Below are 21725 nucleotides of genomic sequence, written 5' to 3'. Positions count from 1 at the left end.
CAGCAGCACACAGAAGAGCAAGGCTGGGCATCACAGCAACCACCTTGCACTGGGAGTTTCTGCCAGACTGGAGGCAGAGCAGACATCTCAAATCCACCGTAGTCCAGAGACAACAGAAAAATGAGAACTCCTCCCCAGAAAAATAGAAAGTACTTATAAGATTTTATGTCCCAGGCCAGGCATGGTGGCTCACACCTGTAATCCCAGCCATTTGGGAGGCCAAGGAAGGCGGATCATGAGGTCAAGAGATCGAGACCATATTGGCCAGTATGGTGAAACTCTGTCTCTACTAAAAATACAAAAATTAGCCGGCGTGGTGGCATGCACTGTAGTCCCAGCTGCTCAGGGGCTGAGGCAGGAGAATCACTTGAACCCAGGAGGCAGAGGTTGCAGTGAGCCGAGATCACACAACGACACTCCAGCCTGGTGACAGAGTGAGATTCCATCTCAAAAGAAAAAAATTTTATGTCCCAAAGATGGTCCCAACAATGTCTCCCATCCCATAACTTCTTTACGTCACAGCCTTGCCACTTCTCCATCAAGAGGTGAAATCAATTTCTATCCTCTTAAATTTGGGTGGGCTTGTGACTGCTACAATCAATAGATTACAGTGGAAATGATGCTATGTGGCTTCCAAGGCTAGGTCACTAAAAGCAATGCAGCTACTGTCTTGTTTGGTAGAAGATTTGAACTCGGAGCGCTGAGCCATAGAGTAAGAAATTAGACTATCCATCTGGAGGTTGCCATGATGTAAGGAAGCCCAAGCCACAGAGAGAGTCCCCTTGTAGGCGTTCTCATTTAGTTTCAGTTACCAGCTGTTTGGTCTTCCCAGCTGAGACCCCAGACATCACTGAACACAGATGAGTCATCTCTACTGTCCCCAGCCCAAATTCCTGGCCCACAGAATCCATAATAAAATGGTTGTAATCTTATATCACTGCATTTTGGGGTAGTTACACAGCAATAGTATCTGGAACACACACATCTGGTGTGAGCACCACCCCCTTACCAAGACAGGTCACATGCCCAGAAGCCACGGGACCATGTACTGAGAAAAGTCCAGATGAAAAAGCTAGAAAGAAAACTACTAGAAAGAAAAATACTATGGTGGCATCCGACAGGCACTAAGAAAACTACTAGAAGATGGCACCATCCACCAGGCAGCCAAGAAAACTACTAGAGGAAAATGCCATCCACCAGGAGTCTAAGAAAACTACTGGGAGACGGTGCCATCTCCCAGGGAGCTAAAAAAACTACTAGGGGACAGTGCGATCCACCAGGCACCTAAGAAAACCACTAGGGGACAGTGCCATCCACCAGGAACCTAAGACAGCTACTAGGGGACAGTGCCATCCACCAGGCACCTAAGACAGCTACTAGGGGACAATGCCATCCACCAGGCACCTAAGACAGCTACTAGGGGACAGTGCCATCCACCAGGCACCTAAGATTATCACAGCGGTTCAGAGGCAGAGGGGCCCTCAGAGGCTGTCTGACCTAAGTGTGTTTACTCAAATAAAAACCTTTCTTACCAAGTGCATATGACCACAAGAAGCTTTGCTGGATGCTGTGGTAGATGCAAAGATAACCACACACTGTCCTTCACTTCATGTGCCGAGCTGCCCATATGCCAGCATGTGTGCTGCCACGTTCTGAGGACTCAAATGACCACAGCAACACAGCAGCCCACTCCTGCCTCGGAACCTTTGTGCCTGCCGTTCTCTCTGCCTGGGGGCTCCTCTCCTCCTCGGTGTCTGCCTGGCTCGCTCCCTCACTTCTTTCCCATCTTCTGTTCTCAAGGAGGACTCCTGACAAGCCCATCTCTGCTGCCTCCCACCTTACTTTTTCCCACATCCCTCTCACCAATGGACACCGGATACATTTCCCTTTCGTATTGTGCTCATTATCTTTCTCACACTCCCAGCCCCATTAGAATGTGACCTCCATGAGGGCTCAGCTGAATGCCTGGCACATATTTGCTGAATGAATGAATGAATGAATGAATGAGTAAATGATGAAGAGATTTGAAGAAAGATGAGAAAGAAGCACATGGGATCACACACCCTGCCTGACTGAGATAGGGATGTGGCTTTTCTCACATGCATCAAAATGAACCCAGAGCCAAGGTCTAGAGCTGGCAGGATCTTTGCCTGGGTAGCAGCTAGATGGCTCATTAGGTTAGAGCTGGGCTTCTAGATGAATCCCTGCTCCCCTGGTCACCTAATCTGTTGGAAGCTGAAGTTAGTGATGAGAGAGATTACCATCCTATCTCCTGCCTTTAGGTCTCACCAAGAACAATGACAGCTTTGTAAAATAGAAGTGAGAGAAAAATGGGGAAAAAAGGACCTATGACTTCAGGGTTTGTAGTCATCATGGAAGAAAATGCTGGGCGTAGTCAGATGCAAGTCATAGGCTTTATGAAAGCAGCTATCCCACAGGCTGGGAATTGTTTCCTTGCACATCTAGTCTATTAAAAAAAACAACAAGAAGAGGCTGGAAGTCATAGAGGGTGGCTTAACAGGGAAAGAAAATGGAAAATTAAGCTCTGAAGGCAAGTCAGAGAGTGTCACAAGGGAGAAAAGAGGGGGAAATGTGAAGGGGGGCCAGCGTGACTTCCTGGGACATACGTCAAGATGGAATTGAGGTCCCCAAGTGAGAACAATACAAAAGAGAGAGAGTATCTCATGAAAGCAAGCCTTAAGAAAAATGCAGCGTACATGAAAAAGGGCCCATAAAGCTATTTTCAGAGCCCAAACCAGGAGAAATCAGGCCAGTAACTCAAGGCAGTGATAGATGCGTGAAAGAAAGCCGAAATCCACTCGTATGTTGCCTCCATCTTTTCCTCCACTTGTAAGTAGGAGCTAAAGCTTTACCGGTATGAGCTTTACCATTGTAAGGAGAATGGTTAACCCACTGAAAAGCATGAATCAGAGATGGTATATTTAGTCAGCAGAAAACATGTATTGAGGGTCTACTATTTGAGGGATTTCACTGGGGGTCCAGAAATCTCACAGAGCTCATGGGCAGGCGGGGCGTGGACTTCTGAGAGGTCACTACACAATGTGGCGGGAGAAACAGGAAAACGTGAAAAAGACAACCCAATAGGAAGCTGGACAAAAGGCTTGAATAGACGCTTCGCAGAAGGGGGTGTCCAAATGGCCACTAAACATGTGGAAAGGGGCTCCGATTCATCAGTCAGAAAGGAAATGCACATTCCTGCCACAGGGCAGTACCACCACATGCCCAGCAGAAGGGCCAAAATGAAACAGGGGAACAACACCGTTGTGAGGATATGAAATCACACGAACCCTCACAACTGCTGCGGGGAATGTGCGCCAGTACGGCAACGTACCCAAGGGAAGATCCTCTAGCAGTCCCTACAAAAGCTCAGCTTCGGCATCCAGCTTTGGCATGCTCCCGGCCCCAGGTATATGACACCTAGCTACACGCCCCGTGGGCATGCACCAGGAAGTTCAGAGCAGCACCATCCAAAATAACCCTCAAACCTAGAAACTACGCAATGGGTTCGGTGTCCCAGTGGAGGCTAACACAGGACAGGTGCGATAGGAACTTGGAGGAGGGAGAATGTCAATTAGCAAAGCTTCGTCAGAAAGTGACTCCTGAGATAACATTTCAGGAAGGAGGGAGGAGCTGCCCTGGACGAGATTCAGGAGTAATGGCAGGAAAACAAGCAGAGGCAAGAGGCGGGAGACAGCATGGTGCCTTTAGGGAAGAAGGGTAAGCATGACACAGGGCACGCGGGGAGATAAAGCTGCATGGGCTGGCATGGTAGACTGTGGACAGCCTTATATGCCAAGCTAAGTGCTTAGGGGTTTACTCAAGGGCCATGAGGAGCCATTGGTAAATTTCGAGCTGGTGTTCAGCTTTGGGATTTAGAAGGTTGCACCAGCCACAAGGTGAAAGGCAGATTGCGGGGGAAGGGCCCGATATTGAGACATCTGATGCCAAATAGGGAGGCTTGCTGCTGAAAATAGGTATAAGATTGCAGAAGAGAATAAATGCATCTCAGAGTCATAAAGAAACTGGAAGTTGTGAAAGGGAGCCGCTAGCGATGATCTTTGAAGACTCAGAGAAAATGAAAGATGTATGAGAGACAGACCCAGAGAAAGACAGAAATAGACTAGAAAAGACTGTGCTCATCTTGGGGAACAGGAAAAAAAAGTGGAATTCTGCAATGGCATTTGCAGCAACCTGGATGGGATTGGAGACCATTATTCCAAGTGAAGTAATTCAGCAATGGAAAACCCAACATCATATGTTCTTATTCATAAGTGGGAGCTGAGCTATCAAGATGCCCAGGCATAAGAATGACACAATGGACTTTGGGAACTTGGTGGGGGAAGGAGGAAAGGGGGTAAGGGATAAAGGCTACAAATTGGGCTCAGTGTATACTGCTTGGTGATAGGTGCACCAAAATCTCACAAATCACTACTAAAGAAGTTACTCATGTAACCAAATACCACCTGTTCCCCCAAAATCTATGGAAATAAAAAATTAAAAAAAAAATTTTAAGTGCAATCCTTAAAAGAACATGTGTGAGTCCACCAATCCCCTGGCGACATTCTCTACACATTTAATTTAAGAGGAAGTTTGTGAATGCTAAGGGAAGGATCCAGGAACCACCAGCAGCCAATAGGGATCAATGGATGCACTGACTAAAGAGCTAATACCAGAAAAGCCACAAAAATAGCATATCTGAATTTTGGCAAGTCTTGCTATATAGTCTCATGACAATGTAAAAAATATGAATAACACAGACAGATGGCGTCATCACTGGCTTAATAACCTCACCCACAGGGCGTTGAGTAGCTTCATCTGTAGGGACATTGGTACTAAAATGCCAGAGAGCCCTGCCTTTGGTTCTTTATAGCATGATTGTGGCAAAATATATGCCATATAAAATTTACCATTGTATTTTTTAAATTCCCACTTTTATTTTAGATACAAGTGCAGGTTCGTTATATAGGATATTGCATCCAGGTAGTGAGCATAGTACTCAATAGGAGGTTTTTTCCATCTTTACCCAGCTCTCCCTCCCCCCTCTGAGAGTCCACAATGTCCATTGCTCCCATGTTTATGTCTATATGTGCTCAGTGTTTAGCTCCTACTTGTGAGAGCATGTGGTATTTGGTTTTCCATTCCTACAGTAATTTGCTTAGGATAATGGCCTCCAGCCCCATCCATGTTGCTGCAAAGGACATGATTTCATTCCTTTTTATGGCTGCATAGTATTCCATGGTTTATATGTACAACATTATCTTTATCCAGTCCACCACTGATGGGTATCTAAGTTGATTCCATGTCTTTGCTATTGCAAATAGTGTGGTGATGAACATACGTGAACGCATGTGTCTTGTTGGTATAATGAGCTATTTTCCTTTGGGAATATACCCAGTAATGGGATCCCTGGGTGAAATGATAGCTCTGTTTTAAGTTCTTTGAGAAATCTCCCAACTGCTTTCCAGGATGGTTGAGCTAATTTACATTCCCACGAACAGTGTGTAAATGACCCTTTTCTCCACAGCCTCTCCAGCATCTGTTGTTTTTTTGGCTTTTTAGTAATGGCCATTCTAACTGGTGTGAGATGGTATCTGGCTGTGGTTTTGATTTGTATTTCCCTCATGATTAATGATGACTATCATTTTTTTTTCATATGTATGTTGGTCGTGTGTATGTCTTCTTTTGAGAAGTGTCCATTCATGTCCTTTGCCTGTTTTTATGGGGGGATTTGGTTTTTGCTTGTTAAGTTCCTTATAGACTCTGGATATTAGACCTTTGACAGATGCATAGTTTGCAAATACTTTCTCCCATTCTGCAGGTTGGGTGTACAGTTTTTTTAAGTGTACAGTTCAGTGACATTAAATACATTCACATTCTTGTGCAACCATCCCCACCATCCAGCAACAGAACTTTTTCGTCTTCCCAAACTGAAACCCCATACCCAATAAACACTAACTCCCACCGCTTCTCCCCCCAGCCTCTGATAACTTCTAATCTACTTTCTGTTTCTATGAGTTTGACTATACTAGCTACCGCATATAGGTGGAGTCATACAGTATTTGTCCTTTTGTGTCTGACTTACTTCACTTAGCATAATGTCTTCAACATTCATGCATATGGTAGCATGTGTGTGAATCTCATTCCTTTTTAAGGATCAATAATATTCAATTAAATGTCTGTACACATTTTGTTTATCCATTCATCCATCAATGGACATTTGGGTTAATTCCACCTTTTGGTGTAGCATGCTATTTTTATTAACAGTTTTCAGAAGGGCTTAGAAGGCATGCATGCTTCACAACAGAAGGGATAAAGAACATCTATATAACAGTGAAGATTTTCACAAAGTTCAGATGTGGATGAGACTCAATTGTTCTTCCATGTCTATTCTTCTTTCTTCTATAGGAATATAACTTTTAGAAATTTTGGATCACATTTCCCAGACTCTTGTAACTAAGTATGACCATGACTACATTCTGGCTACAGGAATATGAAAAGTGCAATTTCCAAATCATGCTTTTAGAAGGAAGAGGCATGCCCTTCTCTTCCCTTTCCCCCTACTGCCAGCTGGAATGCAGATGTGATGGCATTGCTGTAGCAGCCATCATGGACCATGAGATGAGAGCTGCATGTGGAAGAAGGCAGAGAAAGAACACAAAAGGAACTTTGGTTCCCAACCTATAAAGCTGTCATGTGAAGTCTGGATCACTTATGCCCAGCTTGCTACATGAGACAGAAATAAACCTCTATCTTGTTTAAACCACTATCATTTTGGGTCTCTCCAATCCAACAGAGAAACCAGTAGACCAACTAATATGTTAGTGAATAGCGAGTTATCTAATAAGAGAGATCATGTTTTTTGTTTGTCTGTTACTATGTCATTTAGTTACAGCTGGTGGATTTCCCCTAAATTTGTAGAGTATGGTTTGTGGTCTGACTTAGCTAAAGACCACATGGTATACCCAAAATTTCCTTAATGGAGACACCTCATAAAAGGTGAAGTCATCTTCCAGAGATGACTTCTGGAGCACAGGTTTTCTGCATGGAGTGCCCACCTCTACATGCCCTATTCTAGGGAGAGAAGCAGGGATCGAGTTATTTAAAGGCCAGATATTCACTGCAGCAAACTGGGCTGGCCAGCTAGTATTGAAGCAACTCAAGTTGAGAGAGTAATATTTTTACAAATGAATTAGAGATAAACTCTTACTGGTCAATAAAGTACCATGAGAATAAATTGTGAACATTACAAATTTTTTTTCTCCTTAAACAAAGTCAGATATTTTAGTGAAAAATAATGTTTTCACCTCCATCTACTGAGCAGATCTTAGGAGTAACACAGCCAATGAGAAGTAAGCCACAGCTTTGAAATGCAGGAAGGGTAGGGGGCGAAGGAAAGATGGGACCCTCTGAGGCCACTGAGCTCTGGACCCAAGGTGCATCTGTGGCCATTATGACATGATGACCACGGCCACAACTCAATGCCTTCAACAGCCCCTGGACAGGAGCCTTGATGGGAATCTGGCAAAGTTGAGCCATGCCCAGGAAGGAGCATTCTTGACCAGCTACGTCTATCTCAGAGGAGAGTGCTTAACCATGATAGCACAGTGCCTTGGGCCACAGTTAAGAGAATGGGGAATGGGAATTTGGACACCTCCTTCATTATTCCTTGCATCCATTACATGGTCCAGCATCGAGGGCTTGCTTGCATCAACTTCCACAAGTCCTCACCATCTATTTTCCTAGGCCACTCAAGTATCTTCCAGAACAACCTTCTGAACCAACGCCCAAATATCTCATATGTTTTGGACCTGAGCTAAGTAGCCTCACTAGTTCAGAAATGTGTTTTCTTGACGCCTACACAAGACTAGCCCTTGTTCACTTCCACCCATCATCTCCCTCCTCAACCCCACCCTTTAACCTCTGCCTCTCTCAAGTGGGAGGTTTTTATTAGCAAGTCCTTTGAAGGGCTGCGCCCTTATTTTTCTCTGTTTTTGCACATTAAGGCAAACTTCCTCACACCAACAACTGTCGTAGCATCGTGACCCACAGGCTAATGTGTTGAACTCACAGGAGCCTTATCACCTTGGCCCCGCAGCTAGGCAGCTCACACTTGGCATAAAATGGGTTCAGAGGAAGGATTCACCACTAAAAACCACCTCAGGTCTTCAGAAGTCAGGTGGTAAGAGTGAGCCCCATCTTTCCATCACCGACTCTTGGGTCACCCACCCACTGAAGAGGAGAAATGGATTATATTCCTGTCCCCAGGGCCGAGAGAGCCCAACCCACCTTCCAAGACCTTTCCAGATACTTTTACTGGGGCCCAAGAGACAACAAGGGGCTCTGGACACAAGCTCGTGTTTCTATGAGTGCCACAGCAATGGTTCCAAGATGGGAGGTGTGTGCCCAGGGCTGCCACAGTCTTTGGAGGAGACAGAGGGGCCAGCGTCAGCCTCCTCAGCCCATTTCTCAGATATGCACAGAGAGAGTGTCACTCTCCATCATGCATGAGCTCTGAATTGGAATCGGGTAGGTACCTCTCCTAGGGAGTCATTTCCACTGCTCTCCCCTTCCCCCAGAAAGCCCTCTTTCCTGTGCAAAGCATAACTCCCTTTCAAAAAAAAAAAAAAAAAAAAAACCGGGGGGGGGGCCTCTTACCTTTAACCCCACAGCATTGGGGGCTGATGAAGGAGGATCACGAGGTCACAAGGAGATTGAGACCATCCTGGCCAACATGGTGAAACCCCATTTCTACTAAAATACAAAAACCAGCCGAGCATGGTGGCAGGCACCTGTAGTCCCAGCTACTCAGGAGGCTGAGGCAGGAGAATGATTTGAACCTGGGAGGCAGAGCTTGCAATGAGCCAAAATCGAGCCACTGCACTTCAGCCTGGCAACAGAGACATCGTCTCAAAAAAAATTAGAAAAAGAAAAGAAATAATCTTGTCCTTGCTTACTCTGACCCATGCTCCCTGCTTTGGAGTGAGAAAAAGAAGCCTTTTTTTGCTCCAAAACATTCCACATTAGACTCAGAGAGAGAGCCACATTTGTTTAAAAAAAAAAAAAAAAAAAAAAAAGCTTTGTATTTTTGCAAGCTGCAAAGGACAATACGCAAATTGACCAGTTAGTAATACTTTAAATTTCACACCTGAGTTTTATATCTCCCTTGTCCTCCAGGGTCAAGTAGGCCAGGCACAACCTGGAGATGTTTGAAGAATCCCCAGAAATCCTCAACAGTTTCTTTGCCTTACTCCCTCTGAAAACACAGCTCCCGATTGCCCCGATTGCCCCACAGCCTGGCATGGGCGGGACAGGAAGCCCCTCTGCCTTGTAAACACCGTGTTGCAAACAGACACTTCCCCAGGCTCTTATGCAGAAGCTGTCACCAGACTGGGAGTGGCTTGTGGGGGAAGGTTCCCCAGGGCTTCCCCTGCTCTCAGACTTAGCTCTTCTCAAATCTAACTAAATGGGAGGGTGTTAAGAAGATTCTGGCTAGACGCGGGGGTCACACCTGTAATCCCAGCACTTTGAGAGGTTGAGGAGGGCAGATCACCTGAGGTCAGGAGTTTGAGAACAGCCTGGTCAACATGACGAAACCTTGCCTCTACCAAAAATACAAAAATTAGCCTGGCATAGTGGCAGGTGCCTGTAACTCCAGCTACTTGGGAGGCTGAGGCAGGAGAATTGCTTAAACCTGGGAGGCAGAGAGGTGGTAGTGAGCCGAGATTGTGCTCCTGCACTGCAGCCTGGGCAACAAGAGCAAAACTCTGTCTCAAAAAGAAGATTCCCAAGGAGAGGGTTCTCAGCACCTGGATTTTGGACCTGAAGCTTGCAAGAGGCTCGGGGGTCTGAAGCCCAGAGGAGAACACCTGCCTTGCCCATAGTGAATCACAAAGCCACAGGTGTCTGAGGCCCCTGCAGTTGTGCACAGAAGACCAGTGACATGCCTGGAGGGTCTTTGAGGGGAGGATGATTGAACCCCACAGAGGTCTCAGATGGGGAGCAGCCCAGCCCGTCTGATCATCAGTCATCCAAGGCCGAGACCTGGGCCTCTTCCATGCTGGCTGCTCCACCAGGCAATCATTCATTCAGCAAGCACCGATTGAACAATAAATGCTGGCACCTGCAAGGCACTGGGGAGTCAGTGCTGAACAAAATGGTTGGGAAGCTCCCCTCATTGCGAATGGGATGAGTGAGGCAGGAACACAGGTTAAGCCTTGGGGGAACTGAGGTAGGCAGTCTGGCTGCAGGAAAGAGTGAGGATTCATGGAGAAAGGAGTGGGACTCAACTTCGAAACTCGAACAGAAGACTAAGGACTCTGGATTTTCCCATGCAGTGGAGTGTGATCAGTTACCTGAACACTGACAAAGAAGTTTTCATAAGAAGAATCTCCTGGTGAAGAGATGAAGAGCCTGTGGTCCAAAGCACCCACCAGAGGCATATTTGGTGAGGAAAGCCAAATTGGGTAGCAGAGAGAACAATGGGGAAGTGAGAGAAACAAGAACCATGAGGAAAGGAAGCACTGTCAAAACTGGCTGGGGAGTGGGGAACAAGGAAGATGGAGGGAGGACTCAGAGATGAGTCCAAGGTTTCAAGGCTGGGAGTCTGGTTTCAATAGAGACAGAAATGGGGAAGTCTGCAGAGGAAGCCTGCTTTGTGGATGCAGAGTTGGGCTCTGGACATTGCTTAAGTTGAAATAGGGGATCAAGTGAAAATAAGCAGCATGGACTTGGAGGCCGAGGTGGGTAGATTGCTTGAGCCCAGGAGTTGGAGAACAGCCTGGGCAATGTAGTGAGATCCTGTCTCTACCAAAAAAAAAAAAAACCACACACACAAAAAATTAGCTGGGCGTGGTGGCAGGCACCTGTAGTCCCAGCTACTCAGGAGGCTGAGGCAAGAGGATCATCTGAGCCCGGGGAGGTTGAGGCTACAGTGAGCTGTGATTGTGCCACTGTACTCCAGCCTGGGTGACAGAGTGAGACCCTGTCTCGAAAAAAAAAAAATGCTGGGCATCAGAATTTATGGAAACTTCAAAAAAAGATGTAGATATGGAAGAGACTATTGAAACTTGCCATTACAGAGGCACCAGTGACCTGAAAGGAGGACTTCCGGCAGGAGCATGGGCTGGAGGGTGGGGTTTCTGCCACTGGGGTCTGAAGAGGGACTTGTAGTCACTGAGAGTCCTGCCATAATGTGGCACCATGAGGGAAGCAGCAGGTCCCCTCTCTGCTCAGCCCATCAGAGCGGCTCCTGCAAGACGACTCTTGGAGAGCAGCCACTGAAAACTCACAGGTGGTCAGAATCAATGAATCCAATTGGTCCAGGAGGATACAGACTCAGGGAGACAAGGAGGACATTAGGGACCAGGACTAGAAATTACATCTTCTATTCCCATCCTGTAGCCCGTACATCACACCACAGCCCCCTGTGTTCTCTTAAGCACAATAACAGGCCAAGGAGAGCTCAGAGCTTTTTGTTTTCTCAAAATGAAACTCCAAGCACGGTACAGAAGTGAATGCACAGGGCAAAGGCCTATGAAACGTTGACTTGAAAACCCCAAGAACAAGAAGGCATCGATTTCCAGCCCAGTCTGGAGGTTAGATAGGTTGGCCCCAAGATCTTATCTGGGACACTCACAGAGGAAGGTGATTTTGAAATGGAGTTCAATTAGTTTATTTTACTATGTATCAGAAGGAGCCAAGAACAAGAGACCCCAAGAAAAGCCAATGCTCCCAGCAGAGGATGTGGGTGAGGACCCCAGTGTCCATGGAATGGCTATGGTTTTCTCTTTTTTTTTTTTTTTTTTTTTGAGACACAGTTTTGCTCTTGTTGCCCAGGCTAGAGTACACTGGCTCAATCTTGGCTCACTGCAACCTCTGCCTCTCATGTTCAAGCTACTCTCTTGCCTCAGCCTCCCAAGTAGCTGGGATTACGGTCATGCGCCACCACGCCTGGCTAATTTTTTTTTTTTTTTTTTAAGTGGAGACGGGATTTCTCAGTGTTGGTCAGGCTGGTCTTGAACTCTTGACCTCAGGTGATCTACCCGCCTTGGCCTCCCAAAGTGCTGGGATTACAGGCATGAGCCACCACGCCGGCCGAATGGCTATAGTTTTCTAACAGCCAGAAACAGAGAAACAGGCTGTGAGCAGAGCTGTGGGATTTGTGAGCAACCTGCCCAGCTTTGGGACTTGTTTATTCGTCACTGAACTACTTAAATTCAAATTATGCTCTCAGAACAACCAGTGTTTACACAACCAGTCAGACATGCCCACCATCATTTAGAGAATTAGAGGCTCTTTAAAAATGAGCTATATTGGTCTCCTTTCTCGCTGCTGTCATTTCTGCAAAACATAACAGGTATTTTCCCTGAATACTTCCCCCAGCGGGAAACTCACCGCCACAAGCCCTCCCATTCCATTGCTGATCTACTCTGAATTTCTCTAAGATCCTCCTTCTAGTGACCTGACGTCTATTTTCTTATAATTTTTCTTCCACCATCCCTTTTCCATCCTGGATAATGACTCCCAATTGAGATGTCTTCACCTTCTTCAAAGGGCACTGCTCATCAAACATCTGAAGACAGATACCACTTCTCCCCCATCTTCTCTTCTTGGAGAAAAACATCACTACTTCTTAATGACTTCGTATTCTGTCATTGCCATCTTGGTCACCTTTCTCTGACCAAGAGACAGAGTCTCACTCTGAAGTGCAGTGGTGCAATCCTGGCTCACGGCAACCTCCACCTGCCAGGTTCAAGCAATTCTGATCAGCATCCCCCAAATGCAGCACCTGGAATGCACTTAAGATGGCTCTGCCCAGCTCAGCGTGGAAATAGGCATTCTTGTAAGCTGAAGGGCATATAAAGTAAGGAACCATGGGACCTAGCAGCTGAACATTGGAAGCCAAGAATCAAAGACAGCTCTCAGGCATGAGCCTGAGAGCACTCAGGTTTACAGGTGTATGCCTGGGAGGACTGAGGAAGATAGAAGAGAAGAAAGCTTGGGGAGTGGGGAGCCAAGAATCCCATAGTGGAAGACCTCAAGACAGGAGCCGTTCTCCCAGCTTCCAGGTAGCTCATTCCCTAGTCTCTCTGTAAGCTGTCACAGGGCACAGGAGAAGGTAACATGCTTCCAAAATTGTTTGCAAAGTCGGCATATCAAAAACTGAAAATAGCACCACAGAAAAGGAAAATAGACGTCAAAGTCAATTCATGCAAAAATCCTAAAGAAAGGCTGGGGTGTGGTGGCTCACTCCTATAATCCCAGCACTTTGGGAGGCCAAAGCAAGGAGATCACTTGAGGCCAGAAGTTCAAGAGCAACCTGGTGAACATGGTGAAACTCAGTTTCTACAAAAAATACAAAAATTAACTAGGCGTGGTAGTGGGTACCTTTAATCCTAGCTACTTGGGAGGCTGAGGCATGAGAATTGCTTGAACCTGGCAGGTGGAAGTTGCAGTGAGTCAGGATTGCACCATTGCACTCCAGAGTGAGACTCTATTTCAAAAAAAAAAAAAAAAAAAGAAAGAAAGAAAAGAAAATCCTAAAGAAAATCACAGCAAATCAAACCCAGCACAGTATTGAAAGAATAAAGCACCTTGACCCAATTGAGTTTATTCCAGAAATGCAGAGGGCTCAATATGTGGAAGCCAATGACCTAATGTGCCAGATAAATCTATCACAAGGTGAAAGAATACAAGAGTTTCCTTGTAGATGATTTAAAAAAGTATTTGACAAATGTAACATCCATTCATGCTTTTAAATCTCCTTAGAAATGAGGAATTAAAGAAAACGTCCTTCACACATGGCACTTTACATCAAGGCACTGGTTCTAAAGAACTATGACTGCATCAGAGAAACAAAGCCCCAAGCTCATGCCAGTCCCTGGGAACTTGAGAGGTTGTAGACTTTTGTGGCAAAGAAACAGCCATGCCTGCCTCTGGGATCCACAGACTGTTTACATTCATGTGTGAGACGACAGACACATTTTCTCTCCCTCTTTAATCATCTTGGAAATGGGCTGAATTCAAAACTTGGTGAGAAATCCAACATAAGAGCAGTGGCCCAGTGTGCAGTCAAGAGCTGGCCCCCAGCATGCCGTTTCGGTGTTCTCACCAGTGAGTCGCCTTTGGCATCCTCTACACAGTTTTCGTTATCCATCACTACCCCCAGCTTGCTTCTCACCACAGCTTCCTCCCACAGGGAGCTGTGCTGGGGATAATCCAAAGAAATCAGCATGGAGAGAGTCATGTTTTCTAAAACAGGGGTTATTAACCTGGGTCCCTTGGTGAACTGCAGAGATCCAAGAAGACCTTAGAATTTTATGCAAAACTTTGAGAGAGTAAGACTGTGTGTGTGCTTCTAGGGGATGAGAGAGGAGATGACCTATCACTTTCATCAGTTTTTCAAAGGGGCCCACTATCTAGAGAGAGTTTGAGACCCTTGAAGACCATAAGTGTAGATGCAATCTGGCTGTTGCAGAACGTATCCCCAGGAGGCTGGTTGGCTCACTGGCTTGGGTGGAAGTGGCTGTATGGAGATTTGCCTGAGAAGAGCCAAACCACCAAGCCACACAGGAACACATGCCCAGACCAAAAACCCAGTGATACATCTGCACAGACTTCATGGTTCTGGGGAGACAGCTTTGGAGGAAGAAGGGTATGGAAGCTGGATAAGTGATGTCCTAGATGAGACAGACAATCCCCAGCAGCATTTCTGAACCCTCCCAGAACAGCGGCTCCTAAGAGGGACACAATGAAGGCCTGGCAAACAGCACCATGGAGTTTTCTGTGGATGGAACTCCCTGAGCTGTTGATAGAGATGCCCAAATGCAGAGGCCTCCTGAGCGGGACATGCTACCCTGAGTGGGTGGGACACGCTATCCTGAGTGGGACATGTTATCTGGTGATGGTCAGTGGAAAGGAGAAGACAGGTCCCTCATTAGTATTTATGACCTCAGCATTCATAAGCTGGACCTTGGAATACAGGGGGGACGAGGAAAGTGGAAATGAGTCCCTGGTCTGTGTCAGACATCGAGTAGGGTGCTCACCAGCAGTGTCATCATCTGATCTTCACAGGAGAGGGAGCTCACATACCCCACACACGAGCTGTTGAAAAGAAGGCTGAAGAGAACGCACCCAAAGAGCCCTTAGCCAGTATTCTCTCAACGGTAGGTATTGTTATTATCATTGTTATGACTTTCTTTTATAGCTTTCAAGTCTCAACTCAAATAAGACTTCTTCAGAGAAACCTTTCCTTAACCCCCCAACTATATTGAGTTCCCTTTCTGTTATCTCACAGTATCCCGTAATTCTCACAATTATAATTAAACAATATGTGTGTTGCGTATCTTGTCCACAAGATTGTGAGTTCCACGGGGCAGGAACATTGCCCGTCTTGCTCAGCATCCTCAGAGCCTAGCACATGCCTGACACACAGAAGCTGAGTTCCATGCAGAAATGTTGAATGAACAAGTGAAATGTTAGTGATGAGGCAGGGGCCACAGAAAGCATCAAATGTCAGATTTCCATCTTACAGATGGGGACACGAACACCTAGAGAGGAACGTGGACTTAGCCAAGATCATGTGGCTAGGAGTGGGGGAGCCTGACAGAAACAGGGCCCCCTGACTCCATGTGAGGCCACCTTTAGCCCTCACACTCCAGCCCTGCCCCCCACAAGGAAACCACACAAGCTCATTTGCCTAGGTCAACAACAACTACAAGATGACTCCGGAGGACATGAAAATGAAAAGCATACCACTCCCTCTGGACCCCACCCCCAGCCCAGTCCCCCACCCCATCTTGTGATCTGGCAACTTCTGCTGTGCTGTGCATGGACGCCTTGCCTGAGATCCCAGGGAGTTTCAGGATGACAGCTCAATGCCATGCTGAACATCAGGTGGCCGGGCTGAGCAGGTCATAGCTGTGCCAGGTCACTGGTAGGCCAGGGTGGTCAGTGCCACAGTGCAAAGACATAGAAAGCACAATGAAGGAGGGGGTGGTCAGCTGAGGGGCAAGGAAGGACATCAGGGAGGGATTCGGAAGATGAGGCTTGAGCTGGGCTTGGAGGAGGAACTGGCAGTTTACCAGGCAGGCAGAGGCAGGGAAAGGCAATGTGGGGAGAAGCAACAGCACCTGCAAAGGTACAGAGGTCTGCTCGAGCTATGGGAGAGGAAGCAAGAGGGGTGGACCTGGGATGGGTGGTGGGTGTGGATCATCTCTGGAGACACATGCAGCTCTGCAGGGCTTTCAGCTGAAAAGTGACTCACGCAGTGGCTCACACCTGTAATCCCAGCACTTTGGGAGGCTGAGGCGTGCAGATCACCTGAGGTCAGAAGTTCGAGACCAGCCTGGCCAACATGGTGAAACCCCATCTCTACTAAAAATACAAAAATTAGCCACGCGTGGTGGTGGGCACCTGTAATCCCAGCTACTCGGGAAGCTGAGGCAAGAGAATCACTTAAACCCGGGAGGCAGAGGTTGCAGTGAGCTGAGATCATACTACTGTACTCCAGCCTGGGTGACAAGAGCGAAACTCCATCTAAAAAAGTAATAGTACAATAAAATAAAAAAGAAAAGTGACTCAGCAGATGTGTTATCTTACATCACCATGGCAGCAGGAGAGAAGCTCCCATGGAAGAAGGCGTCTCCCTCGGATGCCAAACTCTAGTGCCCAAAGTCCAGCATCCCACCTGGTAGACTCAGAAGACTCAAGAAGGACCCAGGATCTTCTCTGTGCCATGGAAGTCACCCATTTTGGCCAGGGTGCAGTAGCTCATGCCTGTAATCCCAGCACTTTGGGAGGCTGAGGCAGGTGGATCACTGGAGGTCCGGAGTTCAAGAGCAGTCTGGCTAACACGGTGAAACCCTGTCTCTACTAAAAATACAAAACTTAGCCAGCTGTGGTGGCAGGTGCCTGTAATCCCAGCTAGAGGCTGAGACAGGAGAATTGCTTGAACCTGGGAGGTGGAGGTTGCAGTGATCTGAGATCACACCACTGCACTTCAGCCTGGGCACCAAAGAGAAACTCCATCTCCAAAAAAAGAAAGAAAAAAAGAAAAGAAAAGAAAGAAAGTCAACCATTTCTTCCCGTTCAGCAGCCCCCAACCCCCTTTTGGGTGTAACTAGCTATAGCTGTGATTCACTTATCTGGAAGTCACTTAACCAATAACCTCAACTATCCAGAACCTAGCTGTTATCCTAGAGGCAGGCAAACAAACAAAATCACCTCCTGGCCACAATTCATGCCCCCAAAATTGTGCTGTATGGGGCATGCGCTCGACACCTACAGGAGCACCTAGGCCACCACTTGGGCTTGGTCATATCTGGTTAAGAGCAGACGCCAGTCAGCCCAGCTCTGGCACCTCGTACACATGTGGCCTTGGCCCTCAGTTTTCTCATATTTGAAATGGGGGCCAATAGTTGTAGCTACCTCAGAATGTGACGGTGCAAATAAAGGACATGACATACTTAGCACAGTGCCCAACAGCATGAAGTCATAGCCAAAAGAGAAGAGGATGGGGAGCAGGATGAAAGAGAAAGAACCATGAATGGACAAAATCACACAGGGTACAAAAGAGAATGGCAGGCCAGAACCATTTGATGAAAATTTCATGAAATTATTACATCATATCCAATGTGCTACATTTATAAATGCAAGCAGCATATTTTACAAAGATTTCTTGTTTTTTGTTTTGTTTTGTTTTGTTTTTTTGAGATGGAGTTTCACTCTTGTTACCCAGGCTGGAGTGCAGTGGGACGATCTTGGCTCACTGCAACCTCCACCTCCTGGATTCGAGCGATTCTCCTGCCTCAGCCTCCTGAGTAGCTGGGAATACAGGCATGCACCATGATGCCCAGCTAATTTTGTATTTTTAGTAAAGACAGGGTTTCTCCATACAGGTCAGACTGGTCTTGAACTCCCAACATCAGGTCATCAGCCCGCCTCAACCTCCCCAAGTGCTCAGATTACAGGAGTCAGCCATCATACCTGGCCAAAGATTCCTTTTAAAATGGAATACAATAAAAAGTTATGATACTTAGAAGGTAGAGCTGCGGGAAAAGTTAATGTATGAAAGCAAAGAGAACAACATAATTCCATGTGAACCTGTGTATCGCTAACACCCCCAAATCTGTAAATAATACATTATATTTAATAGAATCTAAGATGTCATCAATTGTAAGATGCACCATTATTTTGTGTGGCACTAGGAGGAAATATTGTTGCCTATTATAGTTGGAAGATGCCATAAACAGTAACATGCACCTTGATTTCAGTGTTGCTCAAATGTGAAAATATGTACATCTTCAAATTGATGAAACATCCTACTACACAATATATGTTTGCTATGGGAGGGTATCCTCTTCCCTGTGGGAAGAAGTCAGATGTAGTATTTCCTTTGTCTCCTCCCACCCCATCTATGTCTGAAACTCAAAAATCAAATTAAACCTCTCTGTTCATTTGCTAAGGATCACTCTATCTTGTTCTTCCACGAGCTTTCTCTGTTTTTTAAATTTTATTTTTGGGTTTTTTTTTTTTTTTTAAGACAGGGTCTCACTCTGTTGCCCAGGCTGGAATGCAGTGACACGATCACAGCTCACTGCAGCCTCCAACTCCTGGTCTCAAAGCCTTGGCCTCCCAAAGTGCTGGGATTATAGGCATGAACCACTACACCTGACCATCTTTCTTTCTTAATACATTGGTTCAGGCTCTTAGCTCACCAGCTGAAGCCAAAGAGGTGCTCTGGTTCTCAGAGGTCCCATAGGACCAGCCAGCTCAGCCCCTTGGGATGAGCTTCTTTGAAGAAAGGCCAAGTCAGCACAGCTTGAGCGCTCAGTGGAACCCAAGTTGGGGCTTCCAAACTCTTGACTGCCCAGGCAAAACAGCTCCTGGCTCTCCTCCTCTCCCACTTCCCAGCCAACAGTCCCCTGATGGACAGCTAACACAGGGGTATGGAGCAGCCTGCACCCCTGCCTTCTCATTTTCACACCAACATCAACCCCAAACACTCTTGTCACCCAACGTCACCAGTTGCGTCCAATCTATTCTCCTTTTGTTTGAGACAGGGTCTCTCTGTGTCTCCCAGGCTACAGTGCAATGAAGTGATCATAGCTCACTGAAGCCTCAAACTGCTGGGCTCAAGCAATCCTCCCACTTAAGCTTCCCTAGTAGCTGGGTCACCTGTTACTCTTCAGGGCAACAATAAGCAGTAAATGGGAGGGAGGAAAGGCAAGCAGGGAGGCAGAGACTGTCTGCTTCTACTGCAGCCTGAGGAGGGAAGACAATGAATCATCCCTCTCCTAAGCCAGAGATGAAAGAGGGAGGTTCTTAAAACCCCAATGAGGCCCAGCACACAAAGACCCTGAGCCTTCCTGGCCCCACAGTCCTGGCTTATTCAGCTTCAAAAAGCAAGGGAGGGTGTCGTGAAGCAGAAAGACAGCTCAACCATCCAAAACTGTCTTGTCTTCCATGGGTCTCCAGGTGAAGATCCACACCACTGCAGCCACACTGAGGAACCACGGAAGCCAGTGTTCTACAAACATCCATGGAGCATCTCCCGCGTGCAGCCATTCTCATCATACATGCCTCACTTAATTTTCCACACTGGGACAGGCACAGTGGCTCGTGCCTATAATCCCAGCACTTTGGAAGGCCAAGGTAGATGGATTGCTTGAGCTCAAGGAATTGGAGACCAGCCTGGGCAACATGGCAAAACCCTGCCTCTACAAAAAAATACAAAAATTAGCTGGGCATGATGGTGCTGACCTATAATCCCAGCTACATGGGAGGCAGAGGTAGAGGATTACTTGAGCCTGGAAGTTTGAGGCTGCAGTGAGCTGTGATTATGCCACTGCACTCCAGCCTGGGTGACCGAGCAAGACCCTTTCTCAACAATAATAATAATTCCACACAGCTCTGTGCGTTAGTATGAGAGTCCATTTTACAGATAAGGAGACTGAGGCTGGATTGCGGGGACAGTGTGATGCAGCAGGGGGGACAGTGTGATGCAGCAGGTCACACAGCTGGATCTGGTTGGAACTTGGGTGTCTTTTCCACATCATGCTTAGTTCCCAAGCAACGGCTTCAGCATCATCACTTAAGGAGCTCATTAAAATGTTTGAAAAATACAGATTCCAGATCCTATCCCTGGAAAGCCATGTTGTAGAGCCGGCTCCAAGAGAATCCCGAATGCAGTCAGCTCTGGGAGCCAGCGCCTTACAGGTGGTCCAGAGGGTAGGAAGGAGAGTGTAGGGTGAGTGAGAACACAGGGAGGAAAACGAGGGTGTCAGTCCAGAGGGGACCTTGGAGGCAGGCTTGGCCTACTTTTAGCCCTCATTCTGCCTGAACCCACCCTCCTCTCCACTCAGAGTCTTGTTAACTCATACCACATCCTGCTGCTTTAATCTCGCCTTCCTTTTCCTTCTGAACAATCTCCTTCCTCCTACTGACCTGAACTTTTTGTGTATTTACCCCACGCCGGGATGGGCCAGCATGCGCGCACGCACATGCACACATACACACACAGTCACGCGGGGAAGCCCAGTGTGTAAACACAGATCCTCTGAGAATGGCAAGCGTGCATTTCTCTAGGAGAGCAGCCGCGTCTGGGGCCAAGGCTGGCTAATTAGCAGGCTGAGCTCGACGGAGGGCGCCTTACCCCGGCACTTCCATAACTCCCGGGTTCTGACGGCACAGGAAGCCCTGATGCCCACGCTCACGGGCAGTTCCCTGCCAGAGCTGGCAGGGTCCCTGACCCCACGACACAGGGCGACCTGTGTCGGAGGCAGGAGGCTGAGGACACAGTTGCACAGAGGCGCACGGCAGAGGTTACTCGGATAACGATATGGGGTCCCCGTGACGCCCATTAAGTCTCTGGGGTGACCTGGAGCGCAGGTTTGCAGACCCGCTGCCCCGGCGTGGGCCCTGTCCACGGGGCCCGAAGACAGCAGGACCTGTCCAGCCCCGTGCTTCGGTGCAGCCCACTCTGCCCGACGGTCCCCAGCTTGCTCCGGCTCTGCCTGGAGCTCGCACGCGTGCCCTCCGTACCCGCCCTGGCCGCCCAGCCACACACCTGCCGTCCCCGCCGGGCGCCGAGCCCCTCTCCAGTGGCGACTCCCTGCGATTCGGGTGACCGTCGGGACCACCGCGCCCCAGCTGGAGCCGCGCGGCCCGCCCCAGCATCTGCCTCGCCTGGGCTCCTCCGGCGGGCGGGGGCGGGGCCTGTCCGGGGCGGGGCCTGTCCGGGGGCGGGGCCGGGCGGGGCCGGGCGGGGCTGACCGCGGAGCCGGCCTCTCCCGCCACCTGGTGCGCATCAGCCAGGTGCGCGCGGGGCCCCGCATCCTCTGGGTCACGGCCCCCAGTCCGCAGGGCATCGGAGAAGCAGCCCTGGCGCTGACTCGCCAGCCCTCGGAAGAAGCAGACCCAGGCCGGTGCACGGCCTTGGCCTGAGGGGCGCCCGCGCGGAGCACCAGCGAGACCCCAGCATTGAGGGGAGGTTAGGCCCCCGCGTCCGAAGCGCGGCTCTGGCCCCGCAGCAGGGCTGGGGGAAGCAGGGGGACAGGCCTGGGGTGGGGGGTGCTTCGGGGAAAGACGAGAAAGAGGAAGCTCCGACGAGCTGCTTCCTTCTCTCACTGCGACCCACTTCCTCTTCCTATTTCTATTTTCTTTGGGTGCTCTTAACCCTTAAAATGCCTGCACCCCTTTTGTGC

At 48.0% G+C, this 21725-nt stretch overlaps 1 protein-coding gene across 4 annotated transcripts in view; it reads right to left on the bottom strand.

The window, feature by feature from the left end:
• Positions 1-21222, bottom strand: part of PIK3R5 (phosphoinositide-3-kinase regulatory subunit 5) — an 82260-nt gene extending 61038 nt beyond the window's left edge. For all 4 annotated transcript variants that reach the window (XR_004269646.1, XM_032280301.1, XM_032280302.1 and 1 more), the window contains exon 1: positions 21089-21222. The gene's annotated coding sequence lies outside the window, so the exon portion shown is untranslated. The remainder of the gene's footprint in view (positions 1-21088) is intronic.
• Positions 21223-21725: the final 503 nt, after the last annotated feature.

This window comes from Sapajus apella, unplaced genomic scaffold, assembly GCF_009761245.1.
Source record: "Sapajus apella isolate SASKATOON/1434 unplaced genomic scaffold, GSC_monkey_1.0 scaffold12, whole genome shotgun sequence".
Lineage (NCBI taxonomy): Eukaryota > Metazoa > Chordata > Mammalia > Primates > Cebidae > Sapajus > Sapajus apella.
This window is presented reverse-complemented; position numbering and strand designations above follow the sequence as displayed.